This window comes from Eubalaena glacialis, chromosome 2, assembly GCF_028564815.1.
Source record: "Eubalaena glacialis isolate mEubGla1 chromosome 2, mEubGla1.1.hap2.+ XY, whole genome shotgun sequence".
NCBI classification, from domain to species: domain Eukaryota; kingdom Metazoa; phylum Chordata; class Mammalia; order Artiodactyla; family Balaenidae; genus Eubalaena; species Eubalaena glacialis.
In genome coordinates, this window is record NC_083717.1 from 49,601,319 (window position 1) to 49,616,420 (window position 15,102).

The window sequence follows — 15,102 nt, forward strand, 5'->3', positions numbered from 1 at the left end:
GACCTGCTTATGCTGCTTTCCCACCAGTATTTCCTTGGACCTCAAGTTCTAGGAATTCTGAACTACCTCTGGTTTCTAAACTATGCCGTCCTGCTTTACACCATTAAGGCTTTGCATATTCAAACCCTTTGAATAATTCAGTAATTAAACCTGAGTACTTCAGAAATTTCTATGGAGCTTGGAAACCCTGCTCAGATGGCACCTCTTAGGAAAGGCCAAGGCTAATGTCCCTCCAGGGATGACCAGTTTCTTCTTTTAATCAAGAGTCAGTCATTTGACATACAGATGGCTAACAGGCACGTGAAAAGATGCTCAGCATTGCTAATTGTTAGAGAAATGCAAGTCAAAACTACAGTGAGGTACCACCTCACACCGGTCAGAATGGCCATCATTAAGAAGTCTACAAATAACAAATGCTGGAGAGGGTGTGGAGAAAAGGAAACCCTCTTACACTGTTGGTGGGAATGTAAATTGGTGCAGCTACTATGGAAAACAGTATGGAGGTTCCTCAAAAAACTAAAAATAGAGTTGCCATATGATCCAGCAATCTCATTCCTGGGCATATATCTGGACGAAACTATAATTCAAAAAGAAACGTGCATTCCAATGTTCATAGCAGCACTATTCACAGTAGCCAAGACATGGAAACAACCTAAACGTCCATCAACAGATGAATGGTTAAAGAAGATGTGGTACATATATATACAATGGAATATTAGCCATTAAAAAAATGAAATAATGCCATTTGCAGCAACATGGATGGACCTAGAGATTATCATACTAAGTGAAGTAAGTCAGAAATACAAATACCATATGATATCACTTATATGTGGAATCTAAAATATGACACAAATGAACTTATCTACGAAAGAGAAACAAACTCACAGACATAGAGAACAGACCTGTGGTTGCCAAGAGGGAGGGGGATAGCGGAGGGATGGTTTGGGAGTTTGGGATTAGCAGATGCAAACTGTTGCATATAGAATGGATAAACAACAAGGTCCTGCTGGGAACTATACTCAATATAGTTATATTCAACTATATTCAATATCCTGTGATAAACCATAATGGAAAAGAATATGAAAAAGAATATATATACATGTAAAACTGAATCACTTTGCAGTATAGCAGAAATTAGCACAACATTGTAAATCAACTATACTTCAATAAAATAAATTTTAAAAAAGAGTCAGTTACTTGGCATCTGCACTGTGATCTCCTTCACAGGGCTACTGAAGATAAACATGACAGTTGTGCTCTGGGAGCTTATAGTCTGACAGAAGTCCGGGCCTTGCAATGCTTCTACTCCTATGATTCTTTCACTGTATGCCATCTACCTGTGCCATTCCTTCACAGAACTGCCTGCTCTGTGAAAACAAGTATGTTAGCAGATCTCTGTGTCTGACTTTCCTTTGGAGAACTAGCCCTCCCTCACAGCATGCAGTCTTAACAAGTCTTAACAAGTCTTAACAATTAACTATTGCTGTATAACAAACTATGCTAAAACCTTGTGGCTTAAACACACATTTTTTAACCTTATGTGTCTGCAGGTTGGCTGGGACCTTCTGCTGATGTCGGCTGACCTGGCTGATCCCAGGGGCCTATGCCTCTGTGGTCAGCTGGAGGGGTGACTGGAAGCTGGCTTTTTGTAGTGGTGTCAAGATGTGTCTGGAAATTCTTTCACATTCTTCCTTTCAAAAGGTGGACCATAATTCTCCTCCCCTTGAATATTGGCCAAAGGTAATGACTCACTTCTAATAGAATGTGGCAGAGTCAAAGTATGAAGTTTCTGAGGCGAGGTCACAAAAGGCATTGCTGCTTCCAACTTGCTCTCCTGGATTGCTTGCTCGGGGGGGTGGGGCTGGGGGGCATCTTGTTGTTAGGACACAAGCAGCCTGTGGAGAGGGGCCCCTGTGAGGAGTAACGGAGGTCTCCAGCCGCAAGCAATGCCAACTTGCCAGCCATGTAAGGGAGTCACCTTGGAAGAGAATCTTCCAGCCTCAGATGACTACAGGCCCAGCCAACATCTTGTCCAAAAACCTCATGAGAGACCCCAAGCCAGAACGCCCCATCTAAGCTGCAACTGGATTCCTGACCCAGAAACTGTGTGAGGTTATAAATGGGGATTGTTGAGTGGAGCTACTGAGTTTGGGGAGTAGTCTGAGGCACAGTAATAGATAATGGATACACCGGCTAAGATGACTCAGCTGGGACAGCCCATCTCCACTCCATATGGCCTCTCATCCCCAACATGCTGGTCTGGATTTGTTCTCCTGGCTTGACAGTTTCCCAAGAAAGAAAGCAGAAGTTTATGAGCACCCTGAGGCCCAGCATCAGAAATGGCATGCCACCTACTGTTGGCTAAAGCAAGTCACCAGGCCAGCCAGGTTCAAGGGTGAAGAAACAATCACCTCCCCTTGATGGAAAAAGCTGTAGTCACATTACAAGGGGCATGGGTAAAGGGAGGGGAATAATTAGGGCCATTGCGACAATCAAGCTACCATAACAGAATTATCAGTCAGTCAAGGTGTTTCCCCTCCTTGGTCCCAAGAGTGGGCTCTTGACTGCAGCAAGGAGAGTTTGCTCTCCACCACAGGAATTTTGACTGGATGACTCAAGAGGAAAAATGAATGGTTTCACCCTGACCAATGAGCAGTTTGAAAAGACAGAGCACTAGTTCTTGACACCTAGATTTCTGGAGATTTCCTACTTCCTGTCCCATCTGGTTCTTCAGCTATTCCTTGTGTAAACTAGCACATGCTTTCTTATAAACGCCCATTCTTTCCTGCTTAAGTTAGCCAGAGTCAGTTTCTGCTGCTTACCATCAAAGAACCCAGCCAGAGAATCCAGTGACCTTGGAAGCACTCAGCTCATGTCCACACAAGCTATGATGTTCCTTCCAAAGGTAGGGACCAGAAGATGCCATAAACAAAGCACTGAGAGATCCCTCAGATGATTACTGGCACTTAAAAAATAACTTTGAAAACTCTTTAAACATACTTAAGGACAAATGTAATAAAAATGCAAAACAATCGCAATTAATGCTATAGAAACTACCCTAAAATGGTGTTTTCTGCAAAGGCTGCATTGTCTGGCAGCATTTCCATGTGGCAATGCTGCTGTATGCCAGGGATATCATATACTAGGAGAGGCCAAAGTTTCTGGCACTTGGACCAAATATTCATATTCAGGCTATGAAGGTGATGGCATTGCACCTCCTGCTTCCCGTGGACATACGGCAACTTCAGGTCGCTACTCCATTTGCTCATCTATTTCAGACTATTTTTACAGTCACTCCTGGCCTGACATGATTCCCATTTTCAGCTGGTCATGTTTCCTTCCTAATTCGATACACCAATCGGGGATGACAGACGGTATCAACTCCCTTCTCGGATATTTAAACTGTAAGCAGTCATCTGTATGCAAAAAGTGTGCCCATGAACTTTTGAGAACTTTCCTTATCAGAGCCCAGAGCGCAAAGTTGCAAAATCAGATGCCTCCCCGAAATACTTCCCCCATTGATGTTCAGCAGCTTCTAAAAGACACTCATTAGTGGTTTTTCATGTTGAATTTCCAGCAGCTGTCAATCAGGGACAGGCTTGGGCACTTTGCAGTGGAGACACTGTGTCTTAGTGGTTAGGAGCACAGACTTTAAACCTGAAAACTCTGAGTTCCAGTCTCAGCTTAACCCTTCTGGGTCCCAGTTTTCCCATTAGGAAAATTTTGCCAAAAATAGAAACTATCTCATAGGGTTCTTCTGAGAATTAAATGAAACAATATGTGTAATACACTTAGTCCATAGCTTGCAACCTAGGAAGCAATCAATAAATGCTAATTGTTACTGCTTCTATCATTATTACTACTAATAATAATTTAACATGCCGGCAGCTTCCAGGGCTGGAACAGCAAGGCCCAACAACATGTGATTCACCAAGTCGCAGCTGCGGAACTAATGCTGGGCCAGGCAGGATTGGCATCAGCCTCTAAGAGCAGCAACTGGGGAGGTGGGGCAAGATGCTGTGGCTCAGAGTCCAAGTTCCATCACTAGACACTGTCAGCATCTCACCTTCATACTCCATCGGGGTTGGACTAGCAGACAGAAGCAGAGCCAGCCCTCAGAAGAAGGGAGGTGAGAACACATCTAAGTATCAGGGCTGGGCTCCACACCTAGCAGAGAACGGAAGCAGTTGCCTGGACCTGGGCAAGAAACAAGACAGCTGCAAGGGCCCGACTGACACTCTGGAACACCCGGGGCAGCAGAAACTCTCCAAACCCATCCAATCAGCAGAAGGGAGTAAGTTCGCATGATGCTACCAAGACCAGCTCTCTGGCAGACTGAAGGCAGTGCTGTAATGTGAGCTGCTCCTTGACTGTAGGAATAATACGATCTCCCTCTCTGAGCTAAAGGAAGGAATAAAATCAACTAGGAAAAGGAAAGCATGGAGCCCACAGTAATGGTACATCTGCAGCAGCCACAGAGCACTCCAGGCAGGAGCAGGGCTGCTAATCTGAACAAGGAGCTGTTATCTCATCTGTCAAATTCAGGGTACCTCAGGGCTCTGCCACCTCCTCCCCGACCCTCTGGCAATTGTGTGTGGCCAGAGGATCCCAGCCGCTGAGTCATTCTCAACAGAACCCTCCAGGACCTTGCTACTCACAGTGGTTCTCAAAGGGAATAAGAATCTGCCTTTTAGCAAGATGTCCACAGAATACACATGAACATTTAAGTTTAAGAAGTTCTGTGAGGACACTTTTATCGATTGGTGGGATTGAGCATGTGAGTTCAAACCTATCAATATTTGCTATCCTTGCTTTGAAAACAGACTGAGATTGGGGGGTGCTGAAGGCATGAAGATGTCCCTCATTTCAGAAATGATACCAGAGTCTCTAAGTGGCAATGATACCAGAGACTTTTGGCTCATGAGAAGGTTGCCGTGTAGCCAGAACTAAGACGGTCCCAGCCAAGTGGAGATGGCAGGTTGGAAAGAAGCCAGTGAAGATATCTGGGAAGTTGAACAGACATTTGGAGCAGGAGCATGGTAAGAATTAGAAGACGCTCTGTGTGACCCTTGAATCTTATGATGTATGTTGTCATGATTTCCTTCATGTTGGCTCATCTTGATTGTCTGTTCTACTTCATCATTTGTAGTTTTGAGAAGATCAAACCCACTCAGCTGTGCTGAGGTGTCCCAAGGAAAGATGACTTTCTCTGGGTCAGGACTGCAGATGGGAGCTGCTGCAGTCCCCTGGGAACCAGGAAATGGTGACCAGACCAGAGCAATCAGGGAATACGGGAGAAACAGAAGAAAAGTGAAAGTGTGGGGAAGCACTCAGGACCCTCCCACCTGTAGGATGTTTTTCTTAAAAACTGTGCATCTTTGTGTGGGTATGAATTTCAGGGAGGTGGTTTTTCCCTTTGTGGCTTCTTTTGAGAATCTTCTGAAATGGATGAATCTTTACCCCTCTCTCCCCATCCCCCAAATATAGAGATAAGCTCAAAACTTGGCACACAATTTCAGGGGCTTACAGAATCTGTATGATCTCAGGGACCTCAGGTTAAGAACTCATGCCTGGCACTTCCCATACATTTTTTTTCTTCTTTGAATCCATAACTTTAAACCCTGACACCACCATTGTTTCTAAACAAATAAGGAATACCAGGTAGTTTTCCATTTCCAGTGAGAACTAACTCACCTTTCAGACAATGAATGTTCGGAGCAGTGGTCCTCACATCAGATGTGTTGCTTAAGCTGGAATTCCCAGGAGAGCTCACAATAAACACCAGTGCGCAGGCCAGAGGCTGTGATTCTATTTGTTTGGGTGGAACACAAGCATCTATATTTTTAAAGCTCCCAGGCAATTCTAAAGTGCATCTCAAGTTCAGAACCACTGCTCTAGGGTGATTTTGCCTAAACTGGGTCTGGGATAAGCAGTAATCACTACTCTGCCTTCCCCTGCCCCTCTCAGCAAGCCCTCTGTATTGGAAGCAGATGTGCATAACCCAGGGTAAAGTGAGATGAAGAAAATCTTCTATTTGTATCCTTTTCCCTCGGGTACAATCCTGTTTACGTCCTAAGCATGAAACCTGAAAAAATACTAATAAAAATAAATTTTTATTGAAGTGTAGTTGGTTTATAATATTGTGTTAGTTTCAGGTATACAGCATAGTGATTCAGTATTTTTGCAGATTATATTCCATTATAGGTTATTACAAGAAAATGGGTATAATCTCCTGTGCTATACAGTGTATCTTTGTTGCTTATCTATTTTATACCTAGTAGTTTGTATCTCTTAATTCCATACTCCTAAATTGTCCTTCCTCCCTTCCCCCTCCCCTTTGGTAACCACGTTTGTTTTCTATGTCTGTGAGTCTGTTTCTGTTTCATATAGATATTCAGTGATATAAAAACCCAAGTTTAACAAACACCTGTCAATAAGCCATGGATCTTCGACTCCACCCCCTCTACACCAGGTACAAAAGTCTTTCACAAGCAGGGTGGGGACATGCCTCTGACTTCTCTCAGAATCACCACTTGTGGTTGTGAAATTTCAGGTGAGTCACTTGATGTTTGGTAAACAAGCATCAGTATCCCAAAGATGCCTGCCTATAATTCTACCTCTGTCTGTATATGCATGTCATTTCCACATGCATTTGACGAGGACGTGGATTTCTCCAGTCAACCTTTAAAGTATGTTACTTCTCTGAAAATCACTGAGCAATAAATTTAAAGCTCAGGAGTATTGGCAACAAATGTGAAGAATTAAGTGGCAGTCTTAAAGCTCAACTTGGAAAAAGTTCATTACTTCTAATGGCTTCTTTACAAAATTCTCTATGTTTCAAGTCTAGAATATATGGTTGCCACATCTTGGTGGATGGCTAGCATCTGGCTTCACCTCTAAAATTTCAGCCACTGCCTGGTTGCAGACTCTATCCAGATAGGATACTTTGGAAAAAACAGTGTCTCAGCAATAAGCTTTCCTTCAATCAAGTGTTAGTTCTTACACTGCAGCCCACTGTGTCCAATTTTAAAGAACTTCTGACTCAGATGCAACATTTGTGATAATCAATTATTCCATTTTAATAACAGTAATTGAAATGCCTCTTATGTCAGCCTACATTCAATGAATAAAAGAAAAGAATTATTTCTACTCTGATGGTAATAGGGGAAGAATACTGAACCCAAGCAACTGAGATGTCTTCATCGTCCCCCCCTCCCCCTGTCAAGTAATCCATGATGGTGTGGCTTGGACATGAAACCAAGGCTGTACTCAGTGTCATTATGTCTTTGAAAAGCAGTGTCCTGTGAGGCTCAGCTTCAAGAGAGAAGTCAGACATGAGGTTTTTGAGCAAATGGCTTGGATGATTACCTTGGATCCTAATTACACATCTTTATGGAAAATGGCCTAGCTGAGAACATCTTTAAAACACACACAACTCGAGTCATCCAAAATCCTGAAATTCTTCACTGGTTACACATAGTATTTGAAGTTCCCTTTAAATATTCTAATTACAAATGTGATTTGAATGTGAACTAGTAAAATATATTTCTTCTCTACATCTCAACAAGAGCATTTTTTTTCTTGCCTAGAGAAGGAAGACTGTCAGAAGTGACATGACTACCAGCTACTGTCACATGAAATATTACAGTTCACAAAGTACTAACACATATATTTTCTCACTGAATCCTTAAATTATGACCAGCCCGACTTTCTTAAAGAGTCCAAATAGCTCATCCAAGGTCATGCCTTCAAGAAGTGGTAGAGCCAGGGCTCAAAACCAGGACTGTCAGACTCAAAATTCATGTCCACTACCATCATCTTACCAAGGACAACAAGGGCCACCATTTTCGGGGCATTTATTGTATAGCTGGCACTTTTCATGCAGTATTTTATTTAACATGACCCACAGTAAGGAAGGAGTTAACATCTGAAGCCCAGAGAGCTTAGTCCCTTCCTCAACTTTACACAGCAAATGCTAGAAGTAAGGTTTGAATCCTGATCTTTTCACTGCCCTTGTGGCTTCACACGAGGTAGAGATCAGCTCTCCGCATGCCTTTGAACATCACACAACAAGCCCCACTCAGCAGCAAACAGCCCTGAAGCTGATGCTAAAGGCCAGGGGTCCCTCCATCCTGACATGTGACGTGGGACACTGGAAACCTTCCCTGCTTAGCCTGATAGTGTTCCCAAGTGATCGAAAGGACTCAGGGAAGCTAACATTTGAAGATGTGAAAGGATCTACCATTTTAATACCTCTATGTCTTATTTACCCCACTAGCCCGTGATCTACTTGACCCTTGAAAAAAACCTGCAAAGCTTCATGTCTGAGCCCTGTATTCTAACAGGTGGAGAGAGTCCACTGAGTGCAGAGGTGCAGGAGCCAGACATGAAAATACCAGTTTTCCTACGCACTATCAATAAGCAATCTGAAAATGTCCAGGAGGAAAAAAATCCCATCACATCAAAATAGCAGAGAAAATATATATAACAAACCTCACCAGAAATATGCAAGACCCATATGAAGAAAAAGATACAATTTTATTGAAGAATACATAAGTTCCTGAATGGGAAAATTCAGTGTTTAAAACTGCTCATTCTTGACAATTTAACTGATAAATTCAATATTCTCTCAATGCTATCCTTATCAAATATCCAGGTTTTTTTAATGAAAACCTGACAAGTTGGTCCTAAAATTTCTTCAGGAAGATAAAATGTATAAAAATAGCCAAAATAAAATGTTTAAAGAACAGAAATGAAGTGATACTTGCTTTACTAGCTATCAAAGCATACTGTAGAAAAACCTGAAATAAACAAAAGTGTTGATTTGGTGCAGGAATAGACAACAGAGCAGTGCTCAGTTCTCTCAGAGAGAGAATTTTTTTTTAAACAGACTGATGGACTTTTTCAATTCGACTTTGTCAATTCATTGTGTGATAAAAAGGAATATTCTATTCGGTGGAGAATGGGAATAAATCAATTACAATAAATTATGTTGGAGGAATTAGCTATCTTTTGGGGAAAAAATAAGTATTTTTCCTGACAAGATACTCAGATTATTAAAGAGCTTAAGGTAAAAAATAATTAGAAAATTTTAGAAGAAAATATAGAGAAAGGCTTATAGTTATGGGAAAGGGAAGACCTTTTTATGATTAAAAAAATTGATCACATAATGTAAATGATTTATAAATCTGACTATAGTAAATGAATATATATTAAATTGAATTTAAATTAAAAGCATTTGTAATTAAAAGACTAAAAATGCACAAGATGAGAGAAAATGTTTGCAATATATAACACCAAGTTTCAATACTCAAAATACAAAAAAAGATAACTACAACTCAATGAGACAAAGGACAAGATGAATTGCCATTTTGCAGAAACAACATGCCATATGATAATATCTCAATCTCACTCATATTCACTCATATTCATAAAAAGGTAAATTTAACCCCCAATGAAATACCATTTTTCACCCATCTGATTGGCAATTATTTCAGACTGGTTATGTCCAGTGTTGGCAAGATAAAAAATGATGCTGTGCACACCTTAAGAGGATATAATTTTTTTGGAGGACATTTTGGCAGTATCTATTTACATTAAAAACGACACATCCGGTGGATTAACCAAGATGGCGGAGTAGAAGGACGTGCTCTCACTCCCTCTTGCGAGAGCACCAGAATCACAACTGGCTGCTGGACAATCATCGACAGGAAGACACTGGACTTCACCAAGGAGGATACCCCACGTCCAAGGACAGAGGAGAAGCCACAGTGAGATGGTAGGAGGGGCGCAATCAGAGTAAAATCAAATCCCATAACTGCTGGGTGGGTGACTCACAGACTGGCGAGCACTTATGCCACAGAAGTCCACCCACTGGAGTGAACGTTCTGAGCCCCACGTCAGGCTTCCCAACCTGGGGGTCTGGCAACGGGAGGAGGAATTCATAGAGAATCAGACTTTGAAGCCTAGTGGGAATTGATTGCAGGACTTTGACAGGACTGGGGGAAACAGAGACCCCACTCTTGGAGGGCGCACACAAAATAGTGTGTGCATCGGGACCCAGGGGAAGGAGCAGTGACCCTACGGGAGACTGAACCAGACCTACCTGCTAGTGTTGGAGGGTCTCCTGCAGAGGCGGGGGCTGGCTCTGTTTCACCGTGGGGACAAGGACACTGGCAGCGGAGGTTCTGGGAAGTACTCCTTGGCGTAAGCCCTCCCAAAGTCTGCCATTAGCTCCACCAAAGAGCACGGGTAGGCTCCAGTGTTGGGTTGCCTCAGGCAAAACAACCAACAGGGAGGGAACCCAGCCCCACCCATCAACAGTCAAGTGGATTAAAGTTTTCGGAGCTCTGACCGCCACAGCAACAGTCAGCTCTACCCACCTCCAGAGCCTCCCATCAAGCCTCTTAGATAGCCTCAACCACCAGAGGGTAAACAGCAGAAGCAAGAAAAACTACAGTCCTGCAGCCTGTGGAACAGAAACCACATTTACAGAAAGATAGACAAGATGAAAAGGCAGAGGGCTATATACCAGATGAAGGAACAAGAAAAAACCCCAGAAAAACAACTAAATGAAGTGGAGATAGGCAACCTTCCAGAAAAAGAATTCAGAATAATGGTAGTGAAGATGATCCAGGACCTTGGAATAAGAATGGAGGCAAAGATTGAGAAGATGCAAGAAATGATTAACAAAGACCTAGAAGAATTAAAGAACAAACAAACAGAGATGACCAATACAATAACTGAAATGAAAACTACACTAGAAGGAATCAATAGTAGAATAACTGAGGCAGAAGAACGGATAAGTGACCTGGAAGACAGAATGGTGGAATTCACTGCTGTGGAACAGACTAAAGAAAAAAGAATGAAAAGAAATGAAGACAGCCTAAGAGACCTCTGGGACAACATTAAATGCAACAACATTTGCATTATAGGGGTCCCAGAAGGAGAAGAGAGAGAGAAAGGACCAGAGAAAATATTTGAAGAGATTATAGTCGAAAACTTCCCTAACATGGGAAAGGAAATAGCCACCCAAGTCCAGGAAGAGCAGAGAGTCCCATACAGGATAAACCCAAGGAGAAGCACGCCGAGACACATAGTAATCAAAGTGGCAAAAATTAAAGACAAAGAAAAATTACTGAAAGCAGCAAGGGAAAAATGACAAATAACATACAAGGGAACTCCCATAAGGTTAACAGCTGATTTCTCAGCAGAAACTCTACAAGCCAGAAGGGAGTGGCATGATATACTTAAAGTGATGAAAGGGAAGAACCTACAACCAAGACTACTCTACCCGGCAAGGATCTCATTTAGATTTGATGGAGAAATCAAAAGCTTTACAGACAAGCAAAAGCTAAGAGAATTCAGCACCACCAAACCAGCTCTACAACAAATGTTAAAGGAACTTCTCTAAGTGGGAAACACAAGAGAAGAAAAAGACCTACAAAAACAAACCCAAAACAATTAAGAAAATGGTCATAGGAACATACATATCGATAATTACCTTAAACGTGAATGGATTAAATGCTCCAGTCAAAAGACACAGGCTTGCTGAATGGATACAAAAACAAGACCCATATATATGCTGTCTACAAGAGACCCACTTTAGACCTAGGGACACATACAGACTGAAAGTAAGGGGATGGAAAAAGATATTCCATGCAAATGGAAATCAAAAGAAAGCTGGAGTAGCTATACTCATATCAGATAAAATAGACTTTAAAATAAAGAATGTTACAAGAGACAAGGAAGGACACTACATAATGATCAAGGGATCAATCCAAGAAGAAGATATAACAATTATAAATATATATGCACCCAACATAGGAGCACCTCATTACATAAGGCAACTGCTAACAGCTATAAAAGAGGAAATTGACAGTAACACAATAATAGTGGGGGACTTTAACACCTCACTTACACCAATGGACAGATCATCCAAAATAAAAATAAATAAGGAAACAGAAGCTTTAAATGACACAATAGACCAGATAGATTTAATTGATATTTATAGGACATTCCATCCAAAAACAGCAGATTACACGTTCTTCTCAAGTGCACACGGAACATTCTCCAGGATAGATCACATCTTGGGTCACAAATCAAGCCTCAGTAAACTTAAGAAAATTGAAATCATATCAAGCATCTTTTCTGACCACAGCGCTATGAGATTAGAAACGAATTACAGGGGAAAAAACGTAAAAAACACAAACACATGGAGGCTAAACAATACGTTACTAAATAACCAAGAGATCACTGAAGAAATCAAAGAGGAAATCAAAAAATACCTAGAGACAAATGACAATGAAAACACGACAACCCAAAACCTATGGGATGCAGCAAAAGCAGTTCTAAGAGGGAAGTTTATAGCTATACAAGCCTACCTAAAGCAACAAGAAAAATCTCAAGTAAACAATCTAACCTTACACCTAAAGAAACTAGAGAAAGAAGAACAAACAAAACCCAAAGTTAGCAGAAGGAAAGAAATCATAAAGATCAGAGTAGAAATAAATGAAATACAAACAAAGAAAACAATAGCAAAGATCAATAAAACTAAAAGCTTGTTCTTTGAGAAGATAAACAAAATTGATAAACCATTAGCCAGGCTCATCAAGAAAAAGAGGGAGAGGACTGAAATCAATAAAATCAGAAATGAAAAAGGAGAAGTTACAACAGACACCGCAGAAATACAAAGCATCCTAAGAGACTACTACAAGCAACTTTATGCCAATAAAATGGACAACCTGGAAGAAATGGACAAATTCTTAGAAAAGTATAACCTTCCAAGACTGAACCAGGAAGAAGCAGAAAATATGAACAGACCAATCACAAGTAATGAAATTGCAACTGTGATTAAAAATCTCCCAACAAACAAAAGTCCAGGACCAGATGGCTTCACAGGTGAATTGTATCAAACATTTAGAGAAGAGCTAACACCTATCCTTCTCAAACTCTTCCAAAAAATTGCAGAGGAAGGAACACTCCCAAACTCATTCTATGAGGCCACCATCACCCTGATACCAAAACCAGACAAAGACACTACAAAAAAAGAAAATTACAGACCAATATCACTGATGAATATCGATGCAAAAATCCTCAACAAAATACTAGCAAACAGAATCCAACAACACATTAAAAGGATCATACACCACGATCAAGTGGGATTTATCCCAGGGATGCAAGGATTCTTCAATATATGCAAATCAATCAATGTGATACACCATATTAACAAATTGAAGAATAAAAACCATATGATCATCTCAATAGATGCAGAAAAAGCTTTTGACAAAATTCAGCACCCATTTATGATAAAAACTCTCCAGAAAGTGGGCATAGAGGGAACCTACCTCAACATAATAAAGGCCATATATGACGAACCCACAGCAAACATCATTCTCAATGGTGAAAAACTGAAAGCATTTCCTCTAAGATCAGGAACGAGACAAGGATGTCCACTCTCACCACTATTATTCAACATAGTTCTGGAAGTCCTAGCCACGGCAATCAGAGAAGAAAAAGAAATAAAAGGAATACAAATTGGAAAAGAAGAAGTAAAACTGTCACTGTTTGCAGATGACATGATACTATACCTAGAGAATCCTAAAACTGCCACCAGAAAACTGCTAGAGCTAATTAATGAATATGGTAAAGTTGCAGGATACAAAATTAATGCACAGAAATCTCTTGCATTCCTATACACTAATGATGAAAAATCTGAAAGAGAAATTATGGAAACACTCCCATTTACCATTGCAACAAAAAGAATAAAATACCTAGGAATAAACCTACCTAGGGAGACAAAAGACCTGTATGCAGAAAACTATAAGACACTGATGAAAGAAATTAAAGATGATACCAACTGATGGAGAGATATACCATGTTCTTGGATTGGAAGAATCAACATTGTGAAAATGACTATACTACCCAAAGCAATCTACAGATTCAATGCAATCCCTATCAAATTACCAATGGCATTTTTTACGGAGCTAGAACAAATCATCTTAAAATTTGTATGGAGACACAAAAGACCCCGAATAGCCAAAGCAGTCTTGAGGGAAAAAAACGGAGCTGGAGGAATCAGACTCCCTGACTTCAGACTATACTACAAAGCTACAGTAATCAAGACAATATGTTACTGGCACAAAAACAGAAACACAGATCAATGGAACAAGATAGAAAGCCCAGAGATAAACCCACGCACCTATGGTCAACTAATCTATGACAAAGGAGGCAAAAATATACAATGGAGAAAAGACAGTCTCTTCAATAAGTGGTGCTGGGAAAACTGGACAGCTACATGTAAAAGAATGAAATTAGAATACTCCCTAACACCATACACAAAAATAAACTCAAAATGGATTAGAGACCTAAATGTAAGACTGGACACTATAAAACTCTTAGAGGAAAACATAGGAAGAACACTCTTTGACATAAATCACAGCAAGATCTTTTTTGATCCTCCTCCTAGAGTAATGGAAATAAAAACAAAAATAAACAAATGGGACCTAATGAAACTTCAAAGCTTTTGCACAGCAAAGGAAACCATAAACAAGACGAAAAGACAACCCTCAGAATGGGAGAAAATATTTGCAAACGAATCAACGGACAAAGGATTAATCTCCAAAATGTATAAACAGCTCATTCAGCTCAATATTAAAGAAACAAACACCCCAATCCAAAAATGGGCAGAAGACCTAAATAGACATTTCTCCAAAGAAGACATACAGACGGCCACGAAGCACATGAAAAGATGCTCAACATCACTAATTATTAGAGAAATGCAAATCAAAACTACAATGAGGTATCACCTCACACCAGTTAGAATGGGCATCATCAGAAAATCTACAAACAACAAATGCTGGAGAGGGTGTGGAGAAAAGGGAACCCTCTTGCACTGTTGGTGGGAATGTAAATTGATACAGCCACTATGGAGAACAATATGGAGGTTCCTTAAAAAACTAAAAATAGAATTACCATATGACCCAGCAATCCTACTACTGGGCATATACCCAGAGAAAACCGTAATTCAAAAAGACACATGCACCCGAATGTTCATTGCAGCACTATTTACAATAGCCAGGTCATGGAAGCAACCTAAATGCC